The sequence below is a fragment of the Manis javanica genome, chromosome 4, assembly GCF_040802235.1.
Source record: "Manis javanica isolate MJ-LG chromosome 4, MJ_LKY, whole genome shotgun sequence".
Lineage (NCBI taxonomy): Eukaryota > Metazoa > Chordata > Mammalia > Pholidota > Manidae > Manis > Manis javanica.
The window spans coordinates 79,243,346-79,257,151 of record NC_133159.1 but is presented as its reverse complement, the minus strand read 5'-3'; positions in this window follow the sequence as shown (position 1 = coordinate 79,257,151).

Below are 13,806 nucleotides of genomic sequence, written 5' to 3'. Positions count from 1 at the left end.
GGTCATTAATCCCATCATGTATAGAAGAAAATCAAAATACAGCAAGGTTGGAGAGGAAGAAAGATGGTGGCATGAGAAGTATGGAGGAAATCTCCCAAAACCACATATAATATGAAAAGACAGCAAATACAACTATTCCTAAAAGAGTCACCAGAAATAAGATTGCACCAGCCAGTGTAAATCTGCGAAAAGAGAACATCTCATGGAAAAGGGTAGTAAAGTAATAAAACACCCGGCGGGACCCAAACACTCCCCAACGCCAGCTCACTGGCAGAAGGAAGAGAATCAGAGGAGGGAGGGAGTAGGAGCCCAGGACTGCTAAATACCCAGCCCTAGAATTACTCCAGGACCAAAAACCCACATTGCATTAGAAGACCAGAAAACTGAAGTCAAAGACTAAGACTGAAAACAGGTTCCCACACCTGGCTGTCCTGGGACAAAAGAAAGGTGGGTGCTTTGAAAGACTTCCCAACAGTGAAACGGCTGCTAAAGGGGCAAGGATTCAGGAGAAGGAAAAGGTGGACAAAATCATCCCAGCACACTCATCCCAGCAGGTTGCAAACTTTCAGGAGCTTCAGGTGCTCCATCCCCCTGTTTGGCAATGCAGCCCCAAGCACCCTACCCCACCCCCCACCCCACCGTGATAAGCAGCCTGCTGCTTCTTCCTCAAAGCAGGCACCTGCTGCTGCTTCCTCAATGCACGCAAACATGCTGCCCCCACCATCACTCCAGACCAGCCAAAAGTAGCCCTGCCTACAGCAACTACATGGCTTAATGCAGAGTCTGGCCCCTGCATATGGCTCACTGGCCCTGAAAGCGGAGGCAGGCACTGTTGCTGGAAAGCAGGAAAGGGCTTTGTCCTCCCAACAGACACTGGTGCTGCTGTCCTGTGAACCCCACCATCACTCTAGGTCAACTGGAGGGCAGCGCTGCTCATGGTAGCTTAGGGACTTAAACTAGAGGTTTCTCCCAGTGCATGGCTCACTAACCCTGAGAGTGGAGGCAGACACTCTGGCTGGGAAGCAGGAAAGGGCTCATTCTTTAGGATAGGCACCAGCACCACTCGCCTGCAACCACTGCCATTGCTCCAGGTACGGGGCAGCTCCAAAGAGCAGAGCTTCTGGGCACTAGAGGGTACCACCTACATAAACCTAATATTTCTCACTGTCCAATAGGATTATGAAAAGGCAGAACCTTGTTCAATCCAAAATTCCTCAAACATGAGAAAAAGGGCTCAGTGAGACTGAAATCAGCAATCTTCCTGAAAAAAGAATTCAAAATAAACATCATAAGCATGCTAATGGAGCTACAGAAAAATGTTCAAGAGCTAAGGGATGAATTCAGGAGGGAGGTAGACACCTTAAAAAGTACAGTAGCTGAAATGAGACATACAATGGGGAAATTTAAAGCAGATTAGATGAAGTAGAGATGGTAAATGGAATAGAAAGAGAACAGGAATACAAAGAAGCTGAGACAGAGTGAAAAAAGGATCTCTAGGAATAAAGGAATATTAAGAGAACTATGTGACCAATCCACATGGAACAATATTTGAATTATAGGCATACCAGAAGAAGAACAGAGAGGAAAAGGGATAGAAAGGGTCTTTGAAGAAATAGTTGCTGAAAACTTCCCCAATCTGGGGAAGGAAATAGTCCCTGAGGCCATGGAAGTGCACAAATCTCCCAACACAAGGGACCCAAGGAAGAAAACACCAAGATGTATAATTAAAATAGCAAAGATCAAAGATAAAGACAGGGTATTAAAAGCAGCTAGACAGAGAAAAAATATCACATACAAAGGAAAATCCATCAGGCTATCATCAGACATCTCAACAGCAACCTCACAGACCAGAAGGGTGTGACATGATACATTCAATGCAATGAAACAGAAGGGTTTTGAATCAAGAATACCCACCAAGATTATCATTTAAACTTGAAGGAAGGATTAAACAATTTCCAGATAAGCAAAAGTTGAGAGAATTTACCTCCCACAAACCATCTCTACAGTGTATTTTAAAGAAAATACTCTAGATGGAAGTGCTCCTAAAGCTAAATAGCTTTCACCACAGTAAGGGAAGTAGATCAATTAATTACTAACCAAATGCAAAATTAAATCAGCTGCCCACAAAGTCAGTTAAGGGATACCTAAAGAGCACAGAATATGACACCTAACATATAAAGAGTGGAGGAGAAAGGAAAAGAAGGGAGAGAAAAAGGAATCTTCAGATCATGTTTACAATACTGTAATAAGTGAGTTAAGTGAGACTGTTAGACAGTAAAGAAGCTGCCCTTGAACCTTTGGTAACCATGAATCCAAAGCCTTCAATGGCAATAAGTATATATCTATTGATAATAACCCTAAATATAAATGCTCTGAATGCACGATTCAAAAGACATAGAGCTACAGAATGGGTAAAAAAGCCAGACCTGTCTATATGCTGCCTACAAGAGACTCACTTCAAACCCAAAGACATACACCAACTAAAAGTGAAGGGATGGAAAAGATATTTCATGCAAACAATAGGGAGAAAAAAGCAGGAGTTGTAATACTTGTATCAGATACAATAGACTTCAAAAGAAAGTAATAAGACAAATAAGGACATAACATAATTATAAAGGAGTCTGTTCAGCAAGACGATGTAACCATTATAAATATCTATGCACCCAACATAGGAGCACCTAAATATGTGAAACAAATACTAACAGAATTAAAGGGGGAAATAGAATGCAATACATTCATTTTAGGAGACATCAACACACCACTCACTCTAAAGTACAGATCAACCAGACAGAAAATAAGTAAGGACATAGAGGCACTGAACAACACATTAGAACAGATGGACCCAACAGACATCTACAGAACACTCCACCCAAAAGCAGCAGGATACACATTCTCCTCAAGTGCACATGGAACATTTTCCAGAATAGATCACATACTAGGCCACAAAAAGAGCCTCAGCAAATTCAAAAAGATTGGAATTGTACCAACCAACTTCTCAGACCACAAAGGTATGAAACTAGAAATAAATTGTACAAAGAAAAGAAAAAGAAAAACATGGAGGCTTAACAACATGCTCCTAAATAATGAATGGATCAGTGACCAAATAAAAACAGAGATCAAGTAATATATGGAGACAAATGAAGACAACAGCTCAGCACCCCAACTTCTGTGGGATGCAGTGAAGGCAATTCTAAGAGGAAAGTATATAGCAATTCAGGCCTATTTAAAGAAGGAAGAACAATCCCAAATGAGCAGTCTAAATTCACAATTAATAAAACTGAAAAAAGAAGAAAAATGAGGCCCAAAGTCAGTAGAAGGAGGGACACAATAGAGACCAGAGAAAAAATAAATAAAATTGATAAGAATAAAACAGTAGTATGAATTAATGTAACTAAGAGCTGGATCTTTGAGAAAATAAACAAAATAGATAAACTCCTAGCCAAACTTATCAAGAAAAAAAGAGAGTCTACACACAAAACAGAATCAGAGGTGAGAAAGGAAAAATCACATAGACACCACAGAAATAAAAAGAATTATTAGACAATATTATGAAAAATTATATGCTAACAAATTGGATAACCCACAGGAAATGGACAACTTTCTAGAAAAATACAACTTTCTAAGACTGACCCAGGAAGAAACAGAAAATCTGAACAGACCAATTACCAGCAATGAAATTCTATCTAGTCAAAAAATTACCCAAGATCAAAACCCCTGGGCCAGATGGCCACTGAATTTGATTAGACATTTAAAGAAGTCCTAATACCCATCCTCCTTAAAGTTTTCTCAAAAGTAGAAGAGGAGGGCATACTTTCAAACTCATTCTATTAAGCCAGCATTGCTCTAATATGAAAGCCAGGCAAACACACCACAAAAAAAGAAAATTACAGACCAATATCCTTGATTAACATAGATGCAAAAATATTCAACAAAATATTAGCAAAACAAATTCAAAAATTCATAAAAAAAGATCATATGTCATGAGCAAGTATGATTCATTCTAGGGATGCAGGGATGGTAGAACATTTTAAAATCTAACAACATCATCCAAAACATCAATATAAGAAGGACAAAAAAATCACATGATCATCTCCATAGATGCTGAAAAAGCATTTGACAAAATTCAACACCATTCATGATAAAAAATCTCAACAAAATGGGTTTAAAGGGCAAGTACCTCAACATAATAAAGGCCATATAGGACAAACCCACAGGCAACGTCATACTTAACAGTGACAAAATTAATACACAGAAGCTTGTTGTATTCCTATGTACTAACAATGAACTAGCAGAAAGAGAAATGAGGAAAACAATTCCATCCACATTTGCATAAAAAAGAATAAAATATTTAGGAATAAACCTAACCAAGGAGGTGAAAGACCTATACCCTGAAAACTACAAGACACGAGGACACTAATAAATGGAAATACATCCCATTCTCTTGGGTAGGAAGAATTAATATTGTCAAAATGACCATCCTGCGTAAAGCAATCTACAAATTCAATGCAATTCCTATCAAAATACCAACAGCATTCTTCAACAAACTAGAACAAGCCATTCTAAAATTCATATGGAGCCACAAAACACACTGAATAGCCAAAACAATCCTTAGAAGGAAGAATAAGGGGGGGAGTTATGCTCCCAAATTCAAGCTATACTACAAAGCCACAGTAATCAAGATAATTTGGTACTGGCACAAGAACAGACCCATAGAGCAATGGAATAGAGAGCCCAGATATAAACCCACACATATATGGCCAATTAAAATATGATAAAGGAGCTATGGACATACAATGGGGAAATGACAGCCTCTTCAACAACTGGTGTTGGCAGAACTGGGTAGCTATGTGTCAGAGAATGAAATTGGATTACTGTCTTAACTCCATACACATAAGTAAACTCAAAATGGATCAAAGACCTCAATGGAAGTCATGAAACCATAAAACTCTTAGAAGAAAACATAGGCAAAGCTCTCTTGAATATAAACATGGGCAACTTTTTCATGAACATATCTCCTCAGACAAGGGAAACAAAAGCAAAAAGGAACAAGTGGGACTACATCAAACTAAAAAGCTACTGTACAGCAAAGGACACCATCAGCAGAACAAAAAGGCATCCTACAGGATGGGAGAATATATTTGTAAATGACATATCCATACACAAAATACATAAAGAACCCACATGCCTCAACAACCAAAAAACAACCCAATTAAAAAAGGGGCAGAGTGGCTGAACAGGCACTTCTCCAAAGAAGAAATTCAGATGGCTAACAGGCACATGAAAAGATGCTCCACATCCTAATCATCAGAGAAATTCAAATTAAAACCACAGTGAGATATTACCTCACACCAGTTAGGATGACCATCATCCAAAAGACAAGCAACAACAATTGCTGGCAAGGATGTGGAGAAAGAGGATCCCTCCTACACTGCTGGTGGGAATGTAAACTAGTTGAACCATCATGGAAAACAATATGGAGGTTCCTCAAGAAACTGAAAATAGAAATTCCATTTGACCCAGGAATTCCACTTCTAGGAATTTACCAAAGAATACAGGGTCACAGATTCAATATGATATATACATCCATAAGTTTACAGAAGCAATATTTAAAATAGCCAATGTAGGGAAGCAACCTAAGTGTTCATCAGTAGATGAATGGATAAAGAGGTGGTATATATACACAATGGAATATTATTCAGCCATAAGAAGAAAACAAATCATATCATTTGCAACAACATGGTTGGAGCTAGAGGGTATTATGCTCAGTGATATAAGCCAGGCAGAAAAAGACAAGTACCAAATGATTTCACTCATCTGTGGAGTATAACAGTGAAGCAAAACTGAAGGAACAAAACAGCAGCAGACTCACAGAACCCAAGAATGGACTAGCAGCTACCAAAGGGAAAGGGGTTGGGGAGGGTTGGTGGGGAGGGATAAGGGGATTAAGGGGTATTATGATTAGTGCATATAATATCAGGGGTGGGGGTACATGGGGAAGCAAGAATAGCACAGAGAAGACAAGTAGTGACTCTGTAACATCTTACTATGCTGATGGACAGTGACTGTAATGGCGTATGTGGTGGGGACTTAATAGTGGCGGGAATGTAGTAACCACAGTGTTGCGCATGTGAAACCTGAGCATAAGATTGTATATCAGTGATATACAGTAAGGTTATTCATGGTCACAGAGCAAGTAAATGGCAGATTGGGAAGCAGGTCAAACTTTCTGACTCCAGAGCCTCAGGTCTTTCCAACATCCTTTTATGGGGTCTGGAGTTTCTTCTGTAGGCAATAGGGAAAGCCAGTGAACATTTTTGTGAAAGGGAATGACACAAATGGTTAAAAAGATTAGATCTGTGTAGTTTACAGGGAGAGAGCCAGTGTTGCGGGGGTGAGAATAGACTGAAAATACAAGCAAAATAAGGTCTTAAGAAAATGAAGGTGGATGAGATTGAGAAAGCACAGAAAGACCAGGATTGTATATACAGATTTGGGCACACTTCACAGAAAGGAGAGGTTGCAGACAAGATTATAGACAGTGACTATAAAAGGAGATGAACAGAAAACAAAGGAAACCTTTAGAGAATGACCACAGACCAGGGCAGAGGAGTGGTCAGAGCAACAGCAAGAGAGTTGTATGAATTTACTGTCATACAAACTGATAAACACACTAACTGAACTAGAGAAAAGTAGCAGAAGTGTCAAGTGTTGCAGAGCAGGGAATGAGAACTGGGATTAGGTAGTATTCATTGGTGATACTTGTATAAACTGCTCATGAACAAAAAGCTCGGAATTACCAGTTTTGTGTATTCAGTTAAAGCTGATAAATTTCCCTGAGTCAACTCTGCAACTAACTCAAAAAAATTTAAGTGAATAACAAACCCCTTTGTCTATAGGTGATAAATTTAAAATGTGATGCAAATAGATTTTTCAAATGATTTGAATTTTGAATCTAATTCAATCATGTTAATGCAGTTTAAAAAGCATTTGAAACAGATGGAACTAGGAAGCTTATTTCTGTGGACTCCATTCATTCCTATTTTGCTTTCATTCTACGAATGTTCACTGGGTATCTACCATATGCTTTGATAGGTACTGGGGATGTGGCACCAAATAAGGTACTATCCTGGCCTTCATGTCTAAAGAAATAATACCAAAGAAAGAAAAACGGCTGTATTTTGTCACATTGTTGATAACAGGAACAAAGTAACCTAAAATAATAAAAAAGTGATTATAGTATAACTGAAGGACTATTTTATAGCCATTAAAATAATTATATGTGAATACAGTACCTTTCTCTGATATTAAAGCAAGAAGTAACATTGCTGCTATTAGAATTATATGAAGTTACATATGCACATGAGTAAAGGCTGAAAAGAAGCATGTAAAAATTAACATAGGTGTGTTGGAATAGAGAGGCTATTGGTGATTCTACTTTTGATTTTTCCTAGGAATATTTTGTAAAATTTCAAATTAATCTAGTTTTAAAAATATTATATACTAATCTTAAAATATTAATAAATACTGAGAAATTTTATTTCTTTTGATTTATAAATGTATCCATTCTTCACATTCACAGTGGGACTTGTAAAACAGTCCTAAGATTCTAAATATTTTCTTTAGCTACAAAGCACTCTAGTTAGTGATCCCCAGGTAAAATCTAATTCCCGGGTATTGTACCAGTTATTTAATGCCACAAAATGCTGCCTAACAAACCACCCCGATGGTCAATGGATTAAAACAATAACCATTTATTATTCTTAGGAGTCTGCACTGTTAGTTGAGCAGCTCTTCTGGAATTAGCTGAATTCACTCATTTTCTGAGTCAGCTGTGGGTTAGGTAGGTGACTCTACTAATTTTGGCTAGATTCATGTTTGTAGGCAAGCTGTCTGTCATCAGGTCTGGAAAGGCGTTGGCTCTTTTCCATTGTCTCTTATATTCTTCCAGCACATAAGCCTGAGCATGTTCTCATGATGAAGCAGAAAGTGTTTACTCATTTACCATTTAACTAATGGGTCTCCTGTGTGCCAAGCATTGTAAAAGGAAACTGGAGAAATCAAGTCAAATAGGAAGCTGCCCCCTCCATCGAGGAGCTTGCCATCTAATGGGAGAGACAGGCAAGTAAACCAGGGACTCCAGTGGAGTGTAGGTGCTGTGACTGTGGCATAACAGGCCCTCTGGGCACAGTGGAGGACCTTCAAAATCAAAATGGTTACGTACAGAGTGATAATCGAAAGAATCTTCAGACATTTGAGCACTATACATCATGTGCAGACTACTCATTGCTGCTACTGTTAATGAGATACAAACAGCATTCCATGTTTCCTTGCTTGCAACTGTATCTCAGCTGACTGAGGAATTTGCCTAACACAGTGATACATGCCTTCATTTCTAGAGGTCTGAGCTCTTGGAGCTCATCAGCCTTAATTGTGTTGAACTAAAATAAGACAGTGTAGCAGATTAGAGAATGACTATGAGGTAGAATGACTTGGAACCAAGGAATATTTGTTCAATAAATGGTCTCTATTTTACAGATAAGGAAACCAAAATGCAAGAAATTTATATTAACTCCTAAGTGACAGAGCTGTCTGTCCCCAGAACAACCCTGTTATGTTATACTGCTGCCTGTGCACTTTTAATGTGGGGATGGAGTGTTGGTGCTAGGCCTTCCATACCCAGGATTAAGTCATGTCTGGGCTCTTCAACTTTAACTAGCTTTGTGACCGAGGACAAGCTGATTTTTCTAAGTTTCAGTCTTTTCATCTATAAAATAGAGATACCCTTTATGCATGGCACCATCCCTATCATTTGATAAGTAGATTTATAATGGTGGCTATTATTACTAATTCAATAAAAGTAATTAAGCATAGATGGTGTGCATTGCATGTACAGTGGTGCACAAGATGGTCATAATTCCTGTGATCTTGGGTCTTCCAATAAAAAGGATTTGAACTAAGCTATAAAGTGAAAAACCAATGTGTGGTCCACACATCTGCATCCCTCACCTTGGATTATGAACACCAAGACTGACTATAACTACACATAACTATGTTATGGGAACATAATGATGATTATGAACTAAGAAGACAGATCAGGAAAGAGAAGTCTGAAACAAAAGTAAAGGGAGCAAGACAAAGAACAGGAGTGAAATCAGGAAAACTCTCAAGAGAAATAGTATCACCTGGTTTTCCAAAACCTAGCACTTAAGTGGATTTTACAAGAAAAAATGGAAGGAATTGATCAAGAGATTCTCCTTGTGGAACAGGAAGCTGGAGTAGGTGAAATGAGAAATGATCTGTGAGAGACCTGTGGAAGTGGAGTGGTAGATACACTCAATACATCATAGAAAGCATGATTAAAAAGAAGTGAGACACACTAAAAAAGAAATTCCCTCGAGCACTGACTTGGAGAACAGCCATACTTTGTAATAGAAGCCAATAGATAAAATCAAATTTGTCTCTCAAGGGGAGAAAATGAGCCTTTTTTCAGGCTAAATTCCCCTGCCACCTCACTTGTTTTCTTTACTGTAAATGAGCACTGGAAAAAGAACAGGCTTTAGAGATTCTGCCCAACCAAGACATAGATCATTTCCTTAGTAATCACAATTGTAGCTCTTTTTTTCAGTCAGGTGCACGCACAAGATTTTAATCTTCAGTTTTGATAGCAAGTATTTTTAACATTCATCAAATGTACCAAAAGATTTCTGAAAGTATCTTAGAAGGTATATAGGGGAAGAAAAGTGAGTTATACCTATATCAATCTTTGAAGTGACTTAATATAAAATTCTGCACTACCTTTAGGAGCATGGTTATGTAACCTGACCTAAATCACTGTCATGGCTAAAGCCACTATTTACCACAATGAGAGAGTACATGGATTAACTGACCAATTATTGTATTTTCAGGAGCATCTAATGATAAGTAGCTTAATTGTATCTAAATTACAGGTAAAGTGGTTGAGAAAGTTACTGTCCCTAAGAAAATCCTAATTTATAGTGTTCACCATCAAACCTGTCATCTTTACTAAAACTGAAAGCAGGGTTATTGTTTAGATCATAAATATGTATTTTTGTGATTTGTTTAGGCAAAAGGGACATCTAAAGCACAAAGATAGATCTATATTTTACATGATGCTTTTCTATGTGTTTGCAGCTTCAGTTTAAAGGATAGCAAAGTTGATTTCCATTTCTGTGATGTACTTATGTTGATTGTATTAGAAAAACATGAACTGTTACATTTCACTTTAAGATTTACAAACTGGTTAAGAAAGTTGACAATGTATATGAAATTTGTTGAGCATTTCAAATTCATAAATAATTACCTTTAGAATAATGATAAACACATATGTTTATGCATATATCACACATAATACATTAAGAATATCTTATATACTTATTGAGCAAAATGTAATCACAAAATATATCTCATTACAGCCTACATACATAATAAGAAATTTAGATAGGAATATCTAATAACACAAGTCTATATGAGCAATGATGTTATAAAATATATATAAAATTTTTAAAAATTTTATAACTTATAAAATGTTATATTTTATAAGTGAATACTTATATTCACTCAGTATCCTTTTGGCCTTTGCATTGACATCTTCCACACAATTGCTGATTAAGAAAGAAAATGGTTAGGTATTTCAAGCAGCTTTATATTTTCAAATTATTCAGACTCAAGTAGACCAATAATAAAAGTGATCAGCAAAGTACTCAGCAAAGAAAGTATAAATTATGTAATACCTAAAGGAGCCATTGGCCATTTATTTTGAGGAAAAAAATAAACAATGTGCCAAAATAAATTCCTAGTAGATTAAAGATTTTAATATAAAAATGAAGTAAAAAATCATTAAAAGAAGACATAGACAGATTGGCTTAAAGATGGCAGCATGAGAGGTGAGACAGAAACCTCCCCCCAAAACCACATATAACATGAAAATGTAGCAAACACAACTATCCTGAAAGAGCAACAGGAAAGAAGGCTACAACAGACTGCCTACATCTGGGGAAAAGAGCAGACCTCACGGGAAAGGGTAAAGTACCAAAGCCCTGATCTGGCAGGACCCAAGCCCTTCCCCAACCCCAGCTTACCAGCGGGAGAAAGAGAAACAGAGCGGGGACGGAGTGGAGGCCTGGGACTGCTGAATACCTAACTCCGGAGATCTGCTCTGGGAGCACAAACCTACATTTCATGGTGCTTGCATGGCACTCTCATGATTAGGGGGTTGCAAGCTAAGACAGGTGGAATACTTGGAGACTGAGAATCCAGTCTCTTGTGGAGAATAGGTACCCACAACTGGCCACTCTGGGACAAAAGAAAGGTGGGAACTCTAAGAGACTTCCTAACAGCAAGAAGGATGCTAAAGGGGCAAGGACTGTACAGAGTTTGCTGCTCAGGAGAAAGGACAGGTAGACAAAATTGTCACAGCACACTCAGCCCAGCAGGTTGGGAACTTCAGAGAGCTTCAGGTGCTTCATTCTCCTGGCTGACTGTAGCTACGAGGCCCCCACCATGATATGCAGCCTGCTGCTATTTTCTCCTGGCCCACATCAGCTCTCAAACCGGCTGCCCCTGCCATTGTGCCAGGCCAGCCAGAGAGGGCAGCCCCACCTATGGAAGCTACAGGTAGTTCCTTCCTACCTGCTCAGCCCACTGGTCCTGGCAGTGGAGGCAGGCACTGCACCTGGGAAGCAGGAAAGAGTTCTTTCTTCCTGGCAGGCACTAGCACCACTCACCTGTGACCCTCTGCGATCACTCCAGGGGCTGAGCAGTTCCAGAGAGTAGAGCTTCTGGGCACTAGAGGGTGCCACCTACAAATACAAAATGTCAAAGGAACCCGGTTCAAGCCAAAATCCCACAAACACCAGAAAGAGGACCAATTGAAACTGAACTCACCAATCTTCCTGAAAGAGATTTCAAAATAAAAATCATAAACATGCTCATGGAGCTACAGAAAAATATTCAAGACCTCAGTGAGGAGTTCAAGAATGAGATACAAATGTTGAGGAATACAGTATCTGAAAACAAATATACAATGGAGGGATTTAAAAGCAGATTAGATGAAGTAGAGGAAATGGTAAATGAAATAGAAATTAGAGACAGGAATTCAAAGAAGCTGAGGCACAGAGAGAAAGAAGGATCTTGAGGAATGAAAGAATGTTGAGAGTACTGTGTGACCAATCCAAACAGAACAATATTTGCCTGATGGGGTACCAGAAGGAGAAGAGGGAGAAAAAGGGATAGAAAGTGTCTTTAAGGAGGTAATCACTGAGAACTTCCCCAATCTGGGGAAGGAGATAGTCTTTCAGGCCATGGAGGTTCACAGATCTCCCAACACAAGGGATCCAAGGAAGACAACACTAAGACATATAATAATTAAAATGACAAAGATCAAGGATAAGGATAAAGTATTAAAAGCAGCCAGAGAGAGAAAAGAGATCATGTACCAAGGAAAAACCATCAGGCTATCATCAGACTTCTCAACAGAAACCTTATAGGCCAGAAGAGAATGGCATGATATATTTAATGCAATGAAGCAGAAGGGCCTTGAACCAAGAATACTCTACTCAGAAAGATTATCATTTACATTTGAAGGAGGGATTAAACAATTTCCAGATAAGCAAAAGCTGAGAGAATTTACCTCCCACAAACTGTCTCTACAGTATATTTTGGAGGAACTGCTATAGAAGGAAGTGTTCCTAAGGCTAAATAGCTGTCACCAGAGAAAATAAAACCACAGTAAAGAAAGTAGACCAATTAATTACTAAGCAAGTGCAAAATTAAATCAACTACCCCCAAAGTCAGTCAAGGGATAGATAAAGAGTACAGAATGTGATACCTAATATATAAAGAAGGGAGGGGAAAAAAGAAGCCTTTAGAGTGTTAGATAGTGAGGAAGTTACCCTTGAACTTTGGTAACTATGAATCTAAACCTGCAATGGCAATAAGTACGTATGTATCAATAATCACCCTAATTGTAAATGGTCTGAAGGCACAAATCAAAAGAGATAGAGTCACTGAGTGGATAAAAAACAAGACTGTGTTGGGAATATACTGCCTACAAGAGACTCACTTCAAATCCAAAGACATACACAGACTGAAAGTGAAGGGATGGAAAAAGATATTTCATGAAACTAATAGGGAGAAAAAAGCTGGAGTTGCAGTACTTGAATCAGACAAAATAGATGTCAAAACGAAGAAAGTAACAATAGACAAAGAAGGACATTACATAATGATAAATGAGTCAGTCCAACAATAGGATATAACCATTATAAATATCTATGCACCCAACACAGGAGCACAGACATAAGTGAAAAATGAGCATCTGTTAGTGAAATACTAACAGAATGAAAGGGGGAAATTGAATGCAATGCATTCATTTTAGGAGACTTCAATACACCACTCACTCCAAAGGACAGATCAACTAGATGGAATATAAGTAAGGAGACAGAGGCACTGAAAGACACATTAGAACAGTTGGACCTAACACTTCTCCCAAAAACAGCAGGATACACATTCTTTTCAACTGATCATGGAACATTTTCTGGAATAGATCATATACTAGGCAACAAAAAGAGCCTCAGCAAATTGAGAAGGACTGAAATTGTACCAACCACCTTCTCAGACCACAAAGGTATGAAACTAGAAATAAATTATGCAAAGAAAACAAAAAGTCCACAATCACATTGGGTCTTAACAACATGCTCCTAAATAATCAATGGATCAGTGACCAAATTAAAACAGTTAGCAAACAATATATGGAGACAAATGACAACAATAACTCAACACCACAAAATA